Raw genomic sequence first — 19696 nt, forward strand, 5'->3', positions numbered from 1 at the left:
ATGAGGTACTTTACTTACTTATATTTCAACTAAATTAAATTTTAACAGTGTGGGATTAATACTTTGACTTAAGTTAAAGATGCGTGGGAAAAAATCATGATATTTCAGGAAAAAGTCATAATATTTCAGGGAAAAAATCATGATATTTCAGGAAAAAAAGTCATAATATTTCATGAAAAAAGTCATAATATTTCAGGAAAAAAAATCATAATTTTTCAGGAAAAAAGTCGTAATTTTTCAGGAAAAAAGTCAGAATTTTTCAGGAAAAGTCGTAATTTTTCAGGAAAAAGTCAGACTTTTTCAGGAAAAAAGTCAGAATTTTTCAGGAAAAAGTCAGAATATTTCAGGATTTTTTTTATATATTTTAAGAAGAAAAATCATAATATTTGAGGAAGAAAGTTGTAATATACATTTTTTTCTTGACATTTTAACAGTGTGGGATTAATACTTTTACTTAAGTTAAGGATGTGTTTTATTCATTTACTCACTTTGTTTGCAGTGGTGTGATGTTGACATACTGTGTGTCCTCTGGGATTATTGAATGGCATTCTGGGAAATGTAGGAATTTATATCTCAAAGTAAATATTTCAAGAAAAAAGTGGTAATATTTTAATTAAAAAAGTCATATTTCAAGTAAAAAGTCGTAATAGTTCTGAAAAAAGTCTTAATATTTAAAGTAAAAAAATTTTTAATATTTCAAGTAAAAAGGTCGTAATATTTTAAGAAGAAACTGGTACTATAGGTCTTTTACTTTACATTTTAACAGTGTGGGTTTAATACTTTGACTTAAGTTAAGGATGTGTTTTATTAATTTACTCACTTTGTTTGCAGTGGTGTGACGTTGACATACTGTGTGTCCTCTGGGATTATTGAATGGCATTCTGGGAAATGTAGGAAACAAACCCCGGGGGAGAGATGTGACAGCAGATATTAAACTGAGGATGTAATCCTGTACCATGAATGATTACCATTTGTTATTTTCTGAAGTTGTTATTTTTCTTCCTCTTAAAGTGTCAAGTTCTGGTGAATATCTGAATAGTTTTCTCTGAGTCTAAATAAACTGTTAAACCACAGAGTGGTCCTCCTTTTTACTAACCCAAAAATCCTCTTATCACATCATGAAACTGGGTCTCTACGTTATTTCCTCCTCCTATAACTTCATCACATAGTAGGTGAATGTCCTGCTGTTTTTACAGACAAGTGAACTCACCACAGACAGACAGGGAAACACTGGCACACGTCAGTCTCTAAACGGTGTAACCGTGTTGCTATAGTGCACACACACACACACACACACACACACACACACACACACACACACACACACACACACACACACACACACACACACACACACACACACAAAGGTTGAATAACAAGTTTCTCCTCTGAACGGTGTGAAATAGCTTTGAGTTATGCTTTCTCTCGTTTTATTGGCTGTGTCCCAGGTGATAGCCAATCAGGAGAGACGTGTCTGTAACCTTTTGCTGATTAAAAGGCACTGCGCCAACAAGGTGTTCAACGCACCCCCGGTGCTGCCAATTAGATTAATTGACTTATTAATTGCAGGAGCCATAACGCATAGGTGTAATTTATGTATAATATAATCAGAATTGGGCTTTCTTCTGAAATCTTTGATACTTTTTAATGTTTTTGATGCTTTTTAGGAACGTTGTTGTCACATTTTCAATGTTTTTGTTGCCTTTTCTGAAATTTTTGCTGCTTTTTTAACCTTCAAACACTGTTCGTTGCTGCCCCCCTTAATTTACTGTTCACGGTCAAATTTGACCGGACAGTTTTAACTGCCTTTATTTTAACATAAATACCAATAAAAATGACAAAAAAGTATTTTTAATAGAACTTTTATTGTAAAAATAACCTTATTAGAAAAATAACATCTACAACATGTGTGTGGGTGTGTGTGTTTCTGTGTGTGCGTGCATGCATGTGTGTGCGAACATTGGTGGTTCACATACACAAGTGGCAACATGATAACATGAAGTGTGTTTGTGTGTGTGTGTGTGTGTGTGTGTGTGTGTGTGTGTGTGTGTGTGTGTGTGTGTGTGTGTGTGTGTGTGTGTGTGCGTGTGTGTGTGTGTGTGTGTGTCTGTTTGTGTGTGCACACAAGCACAGGAAAGTTGTATGAATGTGTGTATGGAGATGTCCTACAGCTCCTGGATGAAAATTATACTCTTTCTCATTCATTTCCTGTGGTGGTCATTTTAAAATAAAAAAAGTGTGACCAAGTTGAATAAATCACTCAAAGAAAGTAGTCACAATGAATTGTTCATGTTCACATGCCTTTTTTGAAGGATATCATAAGGCAGGGGTATTCAACTAAATTTTAAAAAGGTCCAGTTAGGGAAAATGTTTTGAAGCAAAGGTCCGGAAGATCATAATGTCTAACAATTTAGTGTTATATATATTTAAGTAGCCTAGTAGTTGTATCAACATCTGAATGTAATCAATAACTGACCATCAAATCAAATTAATTCAGTACAATTCAAAAACTTGTTGACAATATTTATTGTCACATAACATAGAACTGAACATATATGTATGACTGTAGATATGTATAATGTTCTTTCATTAACTAAATAAAACAAGGGCTGCATTTCAAAATGAGAGAAAATAATAGACATGCACCGATTACAACTTTCTAGGCTGATTCCGATTTTCATTGAGTATGAACTGCCGATGCCGATTTTAGCCCATTCCCATTTCATTTTTTCCAACCACTTTACAGCACACACAGATATTTATTTTCTATCTTTTCATTAATAGAACATTTTGCACAGAACATAAAACATTTTTTGAACCGATAATGGATCACTATAAAATAGAACTATATAAATGACTCCTCGTGTGGGAAATTCACACACATCTAAAGTACAATGTTAGAACCATTTCCTCCTTCTCACATCCAATATCACACTTAATATAATAAATATAGACTTGCAGTATAAAGATATTTCTCAAAACACACACGCAGGCCTGCTTGAACATCAACAGTAACGTCACCTGAAAACATAAACGTCACCGCTCATTTACACACAGTTTAGCAACAAACTAAACGCTGGGGGAAGATTACTACGTTTGGTTTTCACCGATATGCATCCCCACTAACCTGGAAAGCGTTTTAAACAGTAACGTTAATACAGCGTGTCTGAGGAATACAGCGTCTCTTTTATTTTATTTTATTTTTTTTATTTTTAATAGGCTACAGCCGGACGTCAGAGGCAGAGGGTCAGTCACAGCAGCGTTCACTAACGTTAGCTTCTTGTCTCATCTGGGGTCTGATAAACAGTCAATTCATCAAAGTCAGGGTGCCCAACGCTATTTTCCAATAAACTGTAGCTGTCATATTTCACGGGACCCGCGGTTTTCATGTTCCACTTATTCAGCCTCAGAGGGGAGAGAGAGAGAGAGAGAGAGAGAGAGAGAGAGAGAGAAAGAGGAGAGGGGAGAGAGAGAGAGAGAGAGAGAGAGAGAGAGAGAGAGAGAGGCGGAGGAGAGAGAGGAGAGAGAGAGAGAGAGGGAGAGGAGAGAGAGAGAGGAGAGGAGAGAGAGAGAGGAGAGAGAGAGAGAGGAGAGAGGGAGAGAGGAGAGAGAGAGAGAGAGGAGAGGAGAGAGAGAGAGAGAGGAGAGAGAGAGAGGGGAGAGAGAGAGAGAGAGAGGAGAGAGAGAGAGAGGAGGGGGGAGAGAGAGAGGGAGAGGAGAGAAAGAGAGAGGGGAGAGAGAGAGAGAGAGAGAGAGAGAGAGAGAGAGAGAGAGAGGGAGAGAGAGAGAGAGAGAGAGAGAGAGAGAGAGAGAGAGAGAGAGAGAGAGAGAGAGGAGGGGAGAGAGAGAGAGAGAGGAGAGAGCGGCTGAGATCAGAGCAGATGGCTCGTGTATAATTACAACTTTAAAACATTTCATAAACAGCTGATTGAGCGGCGGTGCGCTGATCTTGCGCGATGTTAATCATGCGGCGCCCGAGTGCATCTGACCGGCATAAAATCGGCATATGTCAGACTGACCTGCCGGTCGCAGGTCATGGCCGAGCACGTGAAAATTGCCAATTCCGGTCACTGGCCGGTCAATCGGTGCATCTCTAGAAAATAAATAAAATGTGAAAATTGTGCATTTTCAAAAAAAGTGCTTAACTTCAGAAAAATAATATAAAGGGAGGAAAAGTTTGAATTTACCCTTTTCTGTTTCACATCTTGACTCAACAGTCTCAACCAATTTTACAAATAATAAATCTCAACAGATCTTAACAGTTGAACAGTTTTAGAGTATCACTTTCTTCCCCTCATGTCCCACTCCCCCAGGTTTTTGCTCAGTGAGAGAATGGAGCTTTAGCCTGTCTTGCCAGCATTTTAAACCTGGGCTTGAATGGAGTCAGGGCCATTTTCATGCACATGTGAAGGTGCTCATTGGTGAGCCTGGAACGATATTTAGTTTTAATTATGTTCATTGTGGAGAAAGCTGCCTCACAGTTGTATGTGGAGCCAAACATGGTCAAGATGTATAGGGCTACTTTCCTCAGACCTGGGAAAGCAGTCTCAGGGACCATTTGGAGCCAGAAAGTGGAAGGGTCAGTTCTTACAAACTGCTCTTTCAGGGCCACATCTGCTTGGAGATCAACCAGTTGCATCTGGAGAGACCCAGCATTTACCCATTTAAAGTGCTGTGTGACTTCCTTTGAGAACCCCCTGACATCTGTGATCAGAAATGGGTTCTGAATGAACATGGTGAGCTGCTCTCCAAAGCTGAAGCTGTCAAAACGGTTGCTGAAGTTTACGATCAGCTTATCAATAAAATCAACAAAAGAAGACCAATCTCTCTGTCCCTGAACCTGTTCCTGCACTGCTGGGAAGTGTACAAAGTCTCCCTGCAGGTCTTCCTTGAACACTTCAAGTTTCCTCTGAAAGGAGCGAACAGCTGTCATCAGTTCACAAATTGAATTGTCCTTGCCCTGTAGCCTCAAATTCAACCAAAAAGGCCACATTATGCATCCATTTCTCATTTTCTAAAAAGAGAGAAAACTGTGTTGCCTTCTGACTGCTTGGATCTGCCAAAAAAGATGCTAATTCCCTCCTGATGGACCAAAAGCGCTCTAGCACCCTGCCTTTGCTGAGCCATCTCACATTGTTGTGCAGCAAAAGATCATCAGCATTGGCATCAACATCTCTGAGGAATTCCCTAAGCATCGCGGCTTCAGGTAGAGAGGATGCCCTGGAGAAAATTGAACATTTTCATCATTGTATTCATCACCTCAGCATGCTCATCTGACAGGGAGGCACAGAGGACAGATTGATGAATGATGCAATGGTAAGATAAGAGCTCAGGATTGTCCCCTTTCAGTCTTGCTACAGCTCCTTTTTCTTTCCCTATCATAGAAGGGGCTCCATCTGTGGTTATTGAAACCACTTGTTTTGGCTCTATTCCTCTTTTTGTTACCATCTCCTTAATGGCCCGGTAGATATCCTCTCCTCTTGTACTGAGTGACACCTAACATGTCTTCACAGAATGTTTTCTGGTCTGTGTTGAAAAACCTGGCATACTCTAACAGCTGAGCATTGTCCCATATGTCAGTGGACTCATCCACAGCTAAGCCTACACATGGGGCCTTATGCATGGCTTCATCTAGCTGGGTTAGCACATCCTGAGTTCATATTTCACTTTTCTTTGTGGCAGATGATGCTGACATGGGAATTTGCTTTATTTTATCACAAAGCTCATTTTTTTCTTTTCCCTCAAGTAGTGTTTTAGCTACTGCACTCATGCATTCTTTGACAACCCCTCCATCTGTAAATGGCTTTTTGTGTTTACCCAAAATCCAAGAAACTCTGAGGGAACACTCAAGAGCACGTTGTTGGGCAGTGGATGTGTTGCTCAGGATCCTGGTGGACTGGTCATACTGGGCTCTGAGACTACTTATTTTTTGTGATCTCAATTCAGATTTGAGTGGGTATTTTATGTTTTGTCTCATAATGGCGTTTCACATTGGCACCTTTAATAAGAGCCACGGTTTCTGCACATATGAGACACACTGGTTTAGTGCTCCCATTGGGAAGTATGAACAGAAATGAGTCTGTCCATTCTGGATTAAATGCTCTGTTTTCACTGTCCACTTTTCTTTTTTGGAGAGTACCATTTGTTCCTTATTTTTCTTAACTGTTACTCTTTTTTCCTCATTCCGTCTGTATCTCTCCCTTTTCCGTCTCACCTCGCCTCGTATCTCCTCCCTCCGTCTCATTTGTCTGTTTTCGCTCCCTTTGTTTTCTACATGTATCGCTATCTTTTTAATCCGACTTTCTTTTCCTGTATAACTTGCCTCTATCTCTCTCATCTGTCTGCGCTGTAGAGTCCCAATGTTTACCCCCGGAATGCGAAGACTTCATTGGCTGAGTGGTATCACGTGGGGATGGCTTAACTCACATGCAATTGGTCTGTGCGTTTCCTCATCCACTAAACCACTAACGGAAGAAAACAAAAGCCGCGCATATTAAAATAGAAGCGCCCCGTCTCTTCTTCTAGGGGATCCGGAACGCGGTCCGCCCTGTTAGTGACCTATGTCCTAAGGTATTGAGGCAAATGGATGAAAAATGTCATATTTATGGAACAGGGAATGAAATCAGTCATTTTTGACGAGAACATTGCTAGAAGGTTAAAGGTTTTTGTTGATTTGTTTCAAGGTTTTTGTTGATTTCTTCTGATCATAGTCATACTGAGAACTCCAGAGAGAGTTGTGTGGAGCTGATCATCTTAATTATCTTTGTAGGAACTCATTTGCTAATGGCTTGAATGTTACGGACGTTTATCAAACCAACAGAAATAATAAAAAGTTAACGATGAGGCTCCTCTACGTCAATTAATGCAACAGATTCAGGATTTCCCTCAAACAGGATTAGTTTGAAATATTTAGAACAAAGAAGGCTACTTGCTAGTGGCTACAAATGAAGACAGGTCATTGCGTTTCTCCCTGAATATACTGAGGCTCAACGGGCTGAACTTGCAGCGTGGGGGCCCCCTAGTGACTGCAGGGTCCCCCTAGTGACTGCAGGGTCCCCCTAGTGTCTGCAGGGCCCCACTAGTGACTGCAGGGGCCCCTAGTGGCTGCAGGGGCGCCCTTAGGGCGCTGCAGGTGCCCTATGCATCCGTATAGTCCACCTGCACGAAGAAACGGTTCTGGTTGAACCAGAACTTGGCAGATTTGCTGATGTTGAGACTCAGAAATTCCCCCAGAAGAAGCAGAGAGTTTGTGAGTCGGCTGCTTTTAAACATGTAATCTTAGTGTTGCTTGATTTGCTTAAATCCAAGATGGATAAGGAACTTTTTCAGGGATTTATGTCGACCAAACTATAAGTGAGAAGACTATATGAGACATGCAATAATAACAGTCAATGACGTTTGACTTTTGCTAAATAAAAGCATGTTACAGTTCTCTTCGGTTGCTAAACGACAGTGGGCACAACTGAAGCTACGTGTGCAAAACTCAAACTCCAGTCTGCACAGCAGCAGTTGATACCAACAGTCAGCTGAACTCAACAGTTCACATCTCCTGCTAAACTCATTCACAGAAACACAACTCTTCACACACACACTCAGAACAGACTCAGTGCTTAGAAACACTCAGAACAATCCTCACTGAGATAACACACACACACGCTGAGACACACACACACTGAGAGACACACACACTGAGACACACACACACTGAGACACACACACACATACACACTGAGACACAAATACACATACTGTAACTACACATATCCATAGCCATATTCTACTGCTCTTCATACTATTCATCCTGCACATACACATATTCTTACTACTCTTATAATGGAACTGTTTCTGCACTACAATGGTACTATTACCACACTGCACATATCTGAATATCCATATTTATTCTGTTTTTCTTATAATAATACACTGCATATATCTATATTATTCTCACTACTATTATAATGTAAACCAACTGTACACTACTGTCTACACTGCAGTATATGTCTTGTCCTGTCTATACTTGTATATCACATTACACTTTTCTGCTCTTTCTGCTCTTCTGGTTGGACAAAAACTGCATTTGGTTGTCTTTGTCCTCTGCACGATGACAATAACGTTGAATCTAATCTGATCTAATCTAATGTTTAGATGAAGGTAACAGGGGGACGTTTCCAGGCAATGATACAGATCTGACACGTCTTTTATTTTAATATTCAAATGACGACAACAAAGGGACAGCCAGAGTGTATGAAGAGGATTAATAAAGTGTTGAGAGCACAGAGAGGGAGAACCATCAGAGCAGAGAGAAGCTGTGGACATTCACAAGATGTAAGTTATTAACTATATAAGTTATATAAGTTATAAACTATATAAGTTATAAACTATATAAGTTATATAAGTTATAAACTATATAAGTTATATAAGTTACTGTATAAACTCGGCTGTTTGATTTCACACTTTAATTTCAGAAGAGGGATTGTATTCTACGTAATACTGCATGTAAAATCTGATTTATATAATGATAAGGTTTACAGTTTTCCTTCAAACTCTTTTTGTTAAGTTCTCTGTATTGAGTGTGTGTTTGTGTCTGTCTGTGTGTGTGTGTGTGTCTGTGTGTAGTTATATAAATTATAAACTATATAAGTTATAAACTCAGCTGTTTGATTTCACACTTTAATTTCAGAAGAGGGATTGTATTCTATGTAATACTGCATGTAAAATCTGATTTATATAATGATAAGGTTTACAGTTCTCCTTCAAACTCTTTTTGTTTGTTTCTCAATATTTAAGTTATCTTCTCTGATACATCCAGGGTCCTCAAACGTAAGGCATTTTTAGGCCTTTATTTGACAGGACAGCTTAGACTTGAAAGGGGAGAGAGGGGGGGGTGACATTCAGCAAAGGGCCACAGGTCAGAATTGAACCTGCGACCGCTGTGGAGAAGACCGAGCCTCTGTACATGGGGCGCACGCTCTACCAGGTGAGCTACCCAGGCGCCCCATGGCTGTATATTTTAACGTGATTAAATGTGAATCACGTTTAAAGAACGTTTATAGTTCTGTTTTTTACATTTCAAATTGCATAATAATTTATGTGTTTGTGTGTGTGTGTGTGTGTGTGTGTGTGTGTGTGTGTGTGTGTGTGTGTGTGTGTGTGTGTGTGTGTGTGTGTGTGTGTGTGTGTGTGTGTGTCTGTGTCTGTGTGTGTGTGTGTGTGTGTCTGTCTGTGTGTGTGTGTGTGTCTGTGTCTGTGTGTGTGTGTGTGTGTGTGTCTGTGTGTGTGTGTGTCTGTCTGTGTGTGTGTGTGTGTGTCTGTGTGTGTGTGTGTCTGTCTGTGTGTGTGTGTGTGTCTGCGTTCTTTCCAACGTTTGTGTCACTTTTTTCAGCCTTTGTGACACTTTTAACAATGTTTTTATCATTTATTTTTCGACCTCTTTGACTCTATTTCCAATGTTTTTGCTCATAATTTTTTTGCAGTTTGTTGTATTTTTATTTTGTATTTTCTGTAAGCTATTTTAACCATAGGAAACCTACACACCTCATTTATGTTTCTTTAACTACAGGACAAATTCTGGGCAATGACCTGCCAGAACATTCTCTGGTATTTTACTACTCATTTATTAGAGAGTATTAAGGACGAACGTCCAGAACGATTGGCCTTCACAGAAACTTTTAAACAATGTACATTTAAGTTCTGTTTACAGTAAATAAACAATAAATATACTTTTAGCATGTATAGAGCCAGCATATTTCCAAATGTAAATGGGTGAATTAAGGGTATCTGTAGGGATCCATCCCATAATGTTGTCAGACACTTATATATAGACACTTACATAATAATCTGAGTCTGTCAGTGGCAAAAACAGAAGAAGATATTTTTAAAGATAGTTGTTCCCATCAGTCACTGAGACACCAACACATGGGAACATAGAGTCCAGGTTGATGAAAACCCAAAAGTTTCCCTCTAAGATGCAGCTGAATGTGATGAATAGTTAAATCTCTGATTTGCATCCTGAGGGACTGGGTTACACACTGTATCCCTAAACATAAAGACAGACTGTTCTTCTGTCTGTTTCCCCCTCACTCCGCCAACATTTGAATGTAATCATATCATTTTCATATTTATATTTGTCACAAATTCAAAAAGTCCAACGTATGAATGCAAATGTCACAGTTCAAGGTGTTACACTGTTGACTTTTTTAACTTTTTTGTAACCTCAATGAATGCAACATCTTTTCCAAACATCAAAAGTCAGTGAGTAATGGTGTAAAATAATCCTGATTTCATACCAAAAATAACTGTGTTTATTACCATCTAACAGGGTGAAGATGCAGTGGAGTCTGTTTGTGTTCATTGTGATGGGTAAGTGGATCATCTGGACAGCTCACTCCTCATCAACTCCAAGTCACACTTCAGTTAAGAATATGGTTTGATTTAAATGCTAATTTAGTTTTTTTTCAACGTGGATTTTCCTGTGTGTAAATGGCTGACAGACTCAGATTATTATTCTAAGTGTCTGACAACATTATGGGATGGATCCCTACAGAGATAGACCTTTTAGTTAAAGAGTAAGATCCTTTTAGTTTAACATGAAACAGCCCCGAAATCACCATCACCAAACTCCACCAGACTCCATGTAAATAATCAGGACTTTTAGCGTGTATAGAGCCAGCATATTTCCACCAGACTCCATGTAAATAATCAGGACTTTTAGTGTGTATAGAGCCAGCATATCTCCACCAGACTCCATGTAAATAATCAGGACTTTTAGTGTGTATAGAGCCAGCATATCTCCACCAGACTCCATGTAAATAATCAGGACTTTTAGTGTGTATAGAGCCAGCATATCTCCACCAGACTCCATGTAAATAATCAGGACTTTTAGTGTGTATAGAGCCAGCATATCTCCACCAGACTCCATGTAAATAATCAGGACTTTTAGTGTGTATAGAGCCAGCATATCTCCACCAGACTCCATGTAAATAATCAGGACTTTTACCGTGAATAGAGCCAGCATATCTCCACCAGACTCCATGTAAATAATCAGGACTTTTAGTGTGTATAGAGCCAGCATATCTCCACCAGACTCCACGTAAATAATCGGGACTTTTACCGCGTATAGAGCCAGCATATCTCCACCAGACTCCACGTAAATAATCGGGACTTTTACCGCGTATAGAGCCAACATATTTCCACATGTAAATGGGTGAATTAAGGGTTTGGCGGATGTTTTAAAAAAGGATCTTTTTTTATTTTGTTTCTGGCCTAAATTTTTACATACATAGGCATAATTTTTAATTTAGCATGTATTAGCATTATAGCATATACTACCATGTTAGCATATACTATAATGTTAACAAATTAAAAGGTACAATTTGTAATATTTCTGCATTAAAATGTCTAAAAAAACGATTTTACCTGTGTTATATATGTTGTTGAGTTGTGTACATACACTATCCTAAATGTTTCCAATAACGTTCAAACCCAGAGAAATCGGTTATTTAATTTCAATGACACGGGACATTTCATTTAGTCGCCTGTCAGTGGCATCATAAAACCTTTGACCCCTAAACATGGCACCCAGACGATACGTTCAAGAGTAATCGGAAATCATACAATGTCACAGAAAGAATAACACTCAGTACCTGTTATACAGCTTGTTTTCTGCCACACAGCATCATGCTGTCATTGATACATGCCACTTACAACACAGTAATACAGCTGAGATCTTATTTATTGATACATTTCAATATCGACCGATCCAGCTTAACGTTATGTGCTACACTGACAAGTAACGTTAGCTTTAGCTCATGCTAATGCTCGGTGGGGAACGTTAACATTATAAGGTTACAACATTGTTCAACACATTCATGAAGTTATTTTAGGTATGATTCTTTTGATCAAGATAAAGTTACCGTTAAACAGCATTGGGCTAACCCACGATTACGTTCGTCAGCTAACGTTAGCGTTAATGTTAGCTGTATAGATGGAAGACAAATATAATGCTAACTAGGGCTGCCACCTCTTAGTCGATTAGTCGACTAATCGGTCGTTTTGGTCTTGGTCGACTAATTTTAGTCCATTAGTCATTTTTTATGCTTATTCATGCTTAATTACTTATTTCCAAGAATACTTCTGAGCACATTTATGGTAAACACAAGATTTAAAGTGGTGCTTTTGCAAGATTAATTGTGGAGAAACTCAGTTTTACAGATGGTTAATTAACTACATTTATATTGTGCTTTTCTAGTCTTAACCACCTCTCAAAGCGCACAGCTCTGTCAATTAAATCAACTAATCGATTAGTCGACAAAATCCTATAAGTGTTAGTCGACTAAGAAGTTCTTTAGTCGAGGACAGCCCTAAAAGGCGGACACATCCAGACTTAACCAGCAGCGAGCCACTATTATGAACTTAAAGCAATCGAACCCAGTCAGCACAAACTCCAGCGCCGGGTGATAACAATGCTAACGGCAGTAACAGAAAGAGCAATGTTCCGTCGGGGGAAAAGACCCCAGGCGTCTGAGTCTGGCTGAACGCGGTGTTGTACTGAAAATTCTCCGCCCTTTAGCGTTTAGTGGTCTTCTGTACAGCCCTGAAGATACTTGGCGGCTAACCTCAGCCAGCCAATCGCTAAGTCTCTCAGCAGGGTTGAGTAACAAACCCCTTCCCCCCGGTACTGAAAACATCCAACAAGTGACACTGACATGAAATATATTGGGAGAATGTCGTTTTAGCTGTGCTTTTATATTTGAAAAAAGGATCTTTTTGATTTTGATTTTGTTACTGGACCAAATTTTTTGCATGTATTAGCATGTTAGGATATGCTTGCATGTTAACAAATTAAGTCTGCTGGGTTTGGTGATGGTGATGTTGGGGCTGTTTCATGTTAAACTAAAAGGATCTTACTTTTTAACATCAGTCACTTAGACACAAAAACATGGGAAATAGAGTCCAGGTTTAAAAACAAAACAAAGTTACCTTTTAATGAACAGATGCCTGTCTAGCTCTCAGCTCCATCGCTGCAGTTTCTTCTCTGTTATCAGGTCAGTGTTCCTCCATTGGGGGTCACCTGTATGACTACCACTTCATTGGAGAGAATATGACCTGGAATGAAGCCCAGGAGTTTTGCAGAAAGAACCACACTGACCTGGCCACAGTGGCTAACCAGACAGATAGGCAGAGACTCCTTAACTCCACGACTGCACGGTATGCAGACGGAGCCTGGATTGGGCTGAAAGAAAACACAACAAACACCGTGTGGCGCTGGTCTCTGTCAGGGGTGGAGTTCAACAAGAGTGAGAGTGAGTGGTCCCCAACACAGCCGAATAATTTCAACGATCAGAAGATCTGTGTGAGGATGAATGGTGGCACATGGGATGACGACTCTTGTTCTAACAGCTATGAATTTATCTGCTATGACGGTGAGAATATGTGGCGCATAGAGTCTGTTCTCCCCTAAAAAACTCCCCCAGAAGTGGTTTGTTCCAGCATCATTCTGACCTATATTCATGTTTGTAGTGGCGGCGCCCTCTAGTGGCCGTAGTAGTTCTGACTTTTGTTCCCCCTCCTCTAATCTGATCCACAGGAGAGTTTTCCTTCCTCATATCTAAACCAGAGAAGGTAACGGTGGCGGTTTTAAACTTATCGTTAACGTTGTGACCTGACTTCACTTCCTGAAGGTTACCATGTGACGCAGAACGTGACGTAGCTCCGTTTCCTTTTCTTTGAAAACGGTACATGAACCCCCGGTCTCCTGGGTGAAAGTCCTGTGTTTGCTTGACCCATCTGCCGCCCCCCCCCCCCAAAAAAAACTGCCTCCTTACCAGGACATTTGGCGCTCTTCTTCTTCCTCACCTTACTTCCTGTTTTGCTCCCGTCAGAACTACTACGGCCACTAGAGGGCGCCACCACTAGAAACATCAATATAGGTCAGAACGATGCTGGAACAAACCACTTATGGGGGAGTTTTTCAGGGGAGGACAGTCTCTGAATTGATATCACATTATTGTTTTGAAATAAGAATAATGTAGGATTTTTTGAGACTAAAAACTAAAAAGTTCGTCTGTGTGTTCCACAGAACACAACAAAACCAGCAAAACATTTTATATCAGTGATGATAAGATGACCTGGCTAGACGCTCAGAGGTTCTGCAGAGAACAATACACTGACCTGATCAGTGGAGTCAAACAGCTAGACGACTTCAAGACACAGCGCCAGAATAATGCAGAACCTTTCTGGATCGGCCTGTTCAGAGACTGCTGGAGTTGGTCAGATGGGAGCAGTTTCTCTTTCAGACTCTGGGATGAAGGTGAACCTGAAAAGACATGTGCTATGACTACGTCAGACAAGAAATGTGCTATGACTACGTCAGATGAAAAATGGAGCTCCGATGTCTGTAATAAAACCAAACCCTTCTTCTGCAACATGGGTGAGTTTAGTAGAAGGTCTATCTAACGGTAATAACATCTACATCTGTTTAATGATTTACTTTATTTATTAGTTTATTATAAGAATTATGGTATGAGGTTCATTGTTGTTGAATATCTTGATAATGATATAACTCGTAAACAGATAAAGTGTTCTCAGTTCTGCTAAAATACTACAAACTGCTTGTTAGATTCAAAACAAATGAAAGGAAATCATTTCCAACTTTCTTTTGTTGAACAAATTGGATGTTGAATTGAATATAAAAGGCAGCACTAAAAATAGAACGACAGTTACCTTTTAATGAAGAGATGCTTGTCTAGCTCTCAGCTCCATCGCTGCAGTTTCTTCTCTGTTATCAGGTCAACGTTACTCCATTGTGGGTCAGCTGTATCTGTACTACTCAAATAAAAAGACCTGGAATGAAGCCCAGGAGTATTGCAGAAAGTACCACAATGACCTGGCCACAGTGTCTAACCAGGCAGACATGGAGAGACTCCACTACAATCCACTGTATCGAGCCGGAGCCTGGATTGGACTGCAGGACAACACACCAAAATTTGTGTGGCGCTGGTCTCAGCCAAGGGTGGAGTTCAAAGAGAGTGACTGGTCTGAAGGACAGCCGAATAATTTAGCCAATCGTGAGAACTGTGTGAGGATGAAGATGAAGGATGACAAATGGGATGACGACTGTTGTACTACACCCTATAACTTTATCTGCTATGACGGTGAGAATATGTGTCGCATAGAGACTAAAACTCCCCCAGAAGTTGTTTGTTCCATACGGTGGCCGACAGGGACAAACACACTGCAACTTAATGAAAACACACGCAATTAGACAAAACACAAGCAAATTAAGAAAACATCTTCATTAATTTGACACCACATGCAAAGCATTTAGCAAATGCGCTGCAAATACACACAACACAACCAAATACACAAAACACAATTAAATACACACAACACGACCAAATACACAAACGTGCCGTGCATACAGAAACGATGCAAAAAGAAAAGCACACAAACTCCAAAAACAAATGCAACAAAAAAAAAACGCTGCATCCAGATTACACAACAGATGTTCTCCAGGCCTCTAGGGGAAGCACTAAGTGGAACACCTTGATTTATGACTTATTTATTTTCAGAGTTTGTGTGCTTTTCTTTTTGCATCGTTTGTGTATTTACAGCACGTTTGTGTATTTGGTTGTGTTGTGTGTGTATATGCAGCGTGTTTGCTAAATGCTGCGCATGTGTTGTCAAATTAATGAAGATATTTTCATAAAGGTGCACTATGAGTTCCTGCATGGTTTCAGCGCAATTTCATTTTTGTCTCAAATTGTAGGCGTCTCTCCTTGACCCGCTAGCTGCCTGCTCGCTGAACACACGGTGAAAAAGGCCGGTCTCAGGAGACATCACAGGGCTCGTAAACATCAAACACTAGGGGCACAGGCTGTGCACCAAAATACAACAAACCACTCCAGCCAATCACAGACAAGATGGCTGGTGGAGGGGATGGGGGTTAGTGACAGTTAATCAGTTAGTCCTGACAGTTACAGAAACATTGGGGGAAGGGGCGAGCTTGCTCTGTTTTGTTTGGAATTTACTTGGAACGTCAACAGAAGTGACGTCATGCAGGAACTCAGAGGGCACCTTTAATTTGTTTGTGTTTAGTGTATTTGCGTGTTTCATTAAGTTGCAGTGTGTTTGCCCGTGTCGGCCACCGGACAGAACTAACCACTGATGGGAAAGGTTTTTTTTAGCAGAGGACAGTCTCTGAATTGATATCACATTATTGTTTTGAAATAAGAGTAATGTAGAATTTTATGAGACTAAATAAAAACTAAAAGGTTTTTCTGTGTGTTTCATAGAAAACAAGAAATCCGGCAAAACATTTTATATCAGTGAAGACAAGAAGAGCTGGAAAGAGGCTCAGAGATACTGCAAAGAAAAATGCACTGACCTGATCAGTGGAGTCAAACAGCTAGAAGACTTCAAGACACAGCGTCAGAATGATGAAGAAACGTTCTGGATCGGCCTGTTCAGAGACTCTGACTGGAGTTGGTCAGATGGGAGCAGTTTCTCTTTCACATCCTGGGATAAAGGTCAACCTGAGAAGACATGTGCTATGACTACGTTAAATGGAAATTGGAGCTCCGATGTCTGTAATAAAACCAAACCCTTCTTCTGCTACAACGGTGAGTTTAGAAGAAGGTCTATCTAACGGTACTGTACATCTACATCTGTTTAATGATTCACTTTATTAGTTTATTATAAGAATTATGGTATGAGGTTCATCGTTGTTGAATATCTTGATAATGATATGACTCGCGATAAATAAACAGATAAACTGTTCTCATTTCTGCTAAAATACAACAAACTGCTTGTTAGATATAAAACAAATGTAACAGCTGTTATTTAAACTGTCCTGTGTTTGTCTCCATGGGTGGGGCATTTGGGTCTCTGCCACTGATTGGCTTCTTCACTAATTGACTCCACCTCTGACTGACTCTCCTTCTCCCCTGATAGATTCGGTGATCCTGATCAAGGAGAGCATGATCTGGGAGGACGCGTTATACTACTGCAGAGATCACTATGGCGACCTTGTCTCCATCACCAACCTGGACGATCAGCGCTGGGTCCAGGAGAGAGCCAAGATGGCCTCCACTCACCACGTGTGGATGGGACTGCGCTACACCTGCACTCTGGACTTCTGGTTCTGGGTCAGTGACGAGACGGTCCACTACACCAACTGGAGCCCTGGCCAGCCTGGGAACGACTGCAACATGTCTGGAGCCATGGCCCGAAATGGAACTTGGGTCAAATTGATCGATGATGACAACCAGCTTAACTTCATCTGTTCCAAGTAAAAACCAGCAGAATGTAACTAAGTACATTTACTCAAGTACTGTACTTCAGTAATAATGTTGGAGAGATGAGGTACTTTACTTACATCTCAAAGTAAGTATTTCAACTAAGTTACATTTTAACAGTGTGGGATTAATACTTTTACTTAAATTAAGAATTTGTTTTCTTCATTTACTCACTTTCTTTGCAGTGGTGTGACGTTGACATACTGTGTGTCCTCTGGGATTATTGAATGGCAATCTGGGAAATGTAGGAAATTAAATCTGAACATAAATATTTCAAGTAAAAAAGCCGTAGTATTTCAGGAAAAAAGTCATAATATTTCAGGAAAAAAGTCGTGATATTTCAGGAAAAAAGTCATAATATTTCAGGAAAAAAGTAATAATATTTCAGGAAAAAAGTAATAATATTTCAGGAAAAAAATCATAATATTTCAGGAAAAAAGTCATAATATTTCAGGAAAAAAGTCATAATATTTCAGGAAAAAAGTCATAATATTTCAGGAAAAAAGTCGTAGTATTTCATGAAAAAAGTCGTAATATTTCAGGAAAAAATTTTTAATATTTTAAGAAGAAAATCATAATATTTCAGGAAAAAGTCATAATATTTCAGGAAAAAAGTCGTAGTATTTCAGGAAAAAAGTCTTAATATTTCAGGAAAAAAGTCATAATATTTCAGGAAAAAAGTCATAGTATTTCATGAAAAAAAGTCTTAATATTTCAGGAAAAAAGTCATAATATTTCAGGAAAAAAGTCATAATATTTCAGGAAAAAAGTCGTAGTATTTCAGGAAAAAAAGTCTTAATATTTCAGGAAAAAAGTCATAATATTTCAGGAAAAAAGTCGTAGTATTTCATGAAAAAAATTCTTAATATTTCAGGAAAAAAGTCATAATATTTCAGGAAAAAAGTCATAATATTTCAGGAAAAAAATTGTAATATTTTAAGAAGAAAATCTAAATATTTCAGGAAAAAAGTCATAATATTTCAGGAAAAAAGTCGTAGTATTTCAGGAAAAAAAGTCTTAATATTTCAGGAAAAAAGTCATAATATTTCAGGAAAAAAGTCATAATATTTCAGGAAAAGAATCATAATATTTCAGGAAAAAAGTCGTAGTATTTCAGGAAAAAAAGTCTTAATATTTCAGGGAAAAAGTCATAATATTTCAGGAAAAAAGTCGTAATATTTCAGGAAAAAAGTCATAATATTTCAGGAAAAAAATTGTAATATTTTAAGAAGAAAATCATAATATTTCAGGAAGAAAGTTGTAATATAAATTTTTTTCTTGACATTTTAACAGTGTGGGATTAATACTTTTATTTAAGATAAGGAAGTGTTTTATTCATTCACTTTGTTTGCAGTGGTGTGACGTTGACATACTGTGTGTCCTCTGGGATTATTGAATGGCATTCTGGGAAATGTAGGAAACAAACCGCGGGGGGAGAGATGTGACAGAAGATATTAAACTGAGGATGTAATCCTGTAACATGAATGATTACCATTTGTTATTTTCTGAAGTTTTTGTTAATTTCTCTTAAAGTGTCAAGTTCTGGTGAATATCTGATGGTTATATTTTGTAATATCTGTTTCTGATGATCACATTGTTTCTTGAGTTTTATGTAACCAAAGAATAGTTTTCTCTGAGTCTAAAGAAACTGTTAAACCACAGAGTGGTCCTCTTTTTTCAATAATCCAAAATCCTGTTATCACATCATGAAACTGGGTCTGTGTGTACTGGGTCTGTGTGTGTACTGGGTCTGTGTGTGTACTGGGTCTGTGTGTGTACTGGGTCTGTGTGTGTACTGGGTCTCTGTGTGTACTGGGTCTCTGTGTGTACTGGGTCTCTGTGTGTACTGGGACTCTGTGTGTACTGGGTCTGTGTGTGTACTGGGTCTCTGTGTGTACTGGGACTCTGTGTTAACCTTAAAACAAATATGAAGGTGCTTGAGTGACATTTACCCATTACAGAATAAAGAAGTCAGTGATGTGGCCGGTCTTCAAAGCTCTGCTGGAGTTATTAACAACTAGATAAAGAACAGAGGGGAGGGGGCATGTCTGGCGACCACGCCTAGATGTGGCGGCGTACTTATCAACTACGATGTACACTGGCGACGGTGTAGTCACACGTTAGAGTCACACGACAGTCTCCTTCAGTAGTAAGTATCCGTGGCACAGTCTACTCGCCATACTCGCCATAGCCGGTTACTAGTGATCGTCACGGTAACGTGCTGCAGATCCGGTGTTTGTAGCCGAGCTCGGACAGAGAAGATTCGACTGACATAGATCAGTGATGGAGTTTCTGCCCTCGTGATGTCCCTGAAGGTATCTGGGAGGAAATGTAGCCGCGGTGGGTTGCTATGGAGACTGACTGCATCGGACTCCGTTCAACCCTCCTGTTGTCACACACTA

General features: G+C 39.4%; 1 long non-coding RNA gene across 1 annotated transcript; it reads left to right on the forward strand.

Annotated features, from left to right (window-relative positions):
• Positions 1-8288: 8288 nt before the first annotated feature.
• LOC120565447 lies at positions 8289-13148 on the forward strand. The gene is made up of 3 exons (XR_005640249.1): positions 8289-8325; positions 10319-10359; positions 13044-13148. It is a non-coding gene; the product is annotated as an uncharacterized LOC120565447 (long non-coding RNA).
• Positions 13149-19696: the final 6548 nt, after the last annotated feature.

This window comes from Perca fluviatilis, chromosome 9, assembly GCF_010015445.1.
Source record: "Perca fluviatilis chromosome 9, GENO_Pfluv_1.0, whole genome shotgun sequence".
NCBI classification, from domain to species: Eukaryota; Metazoa; Chordata; class Actinopteri; order Perciformes; family Percidae; genus Perca; species Perca fluviatilis.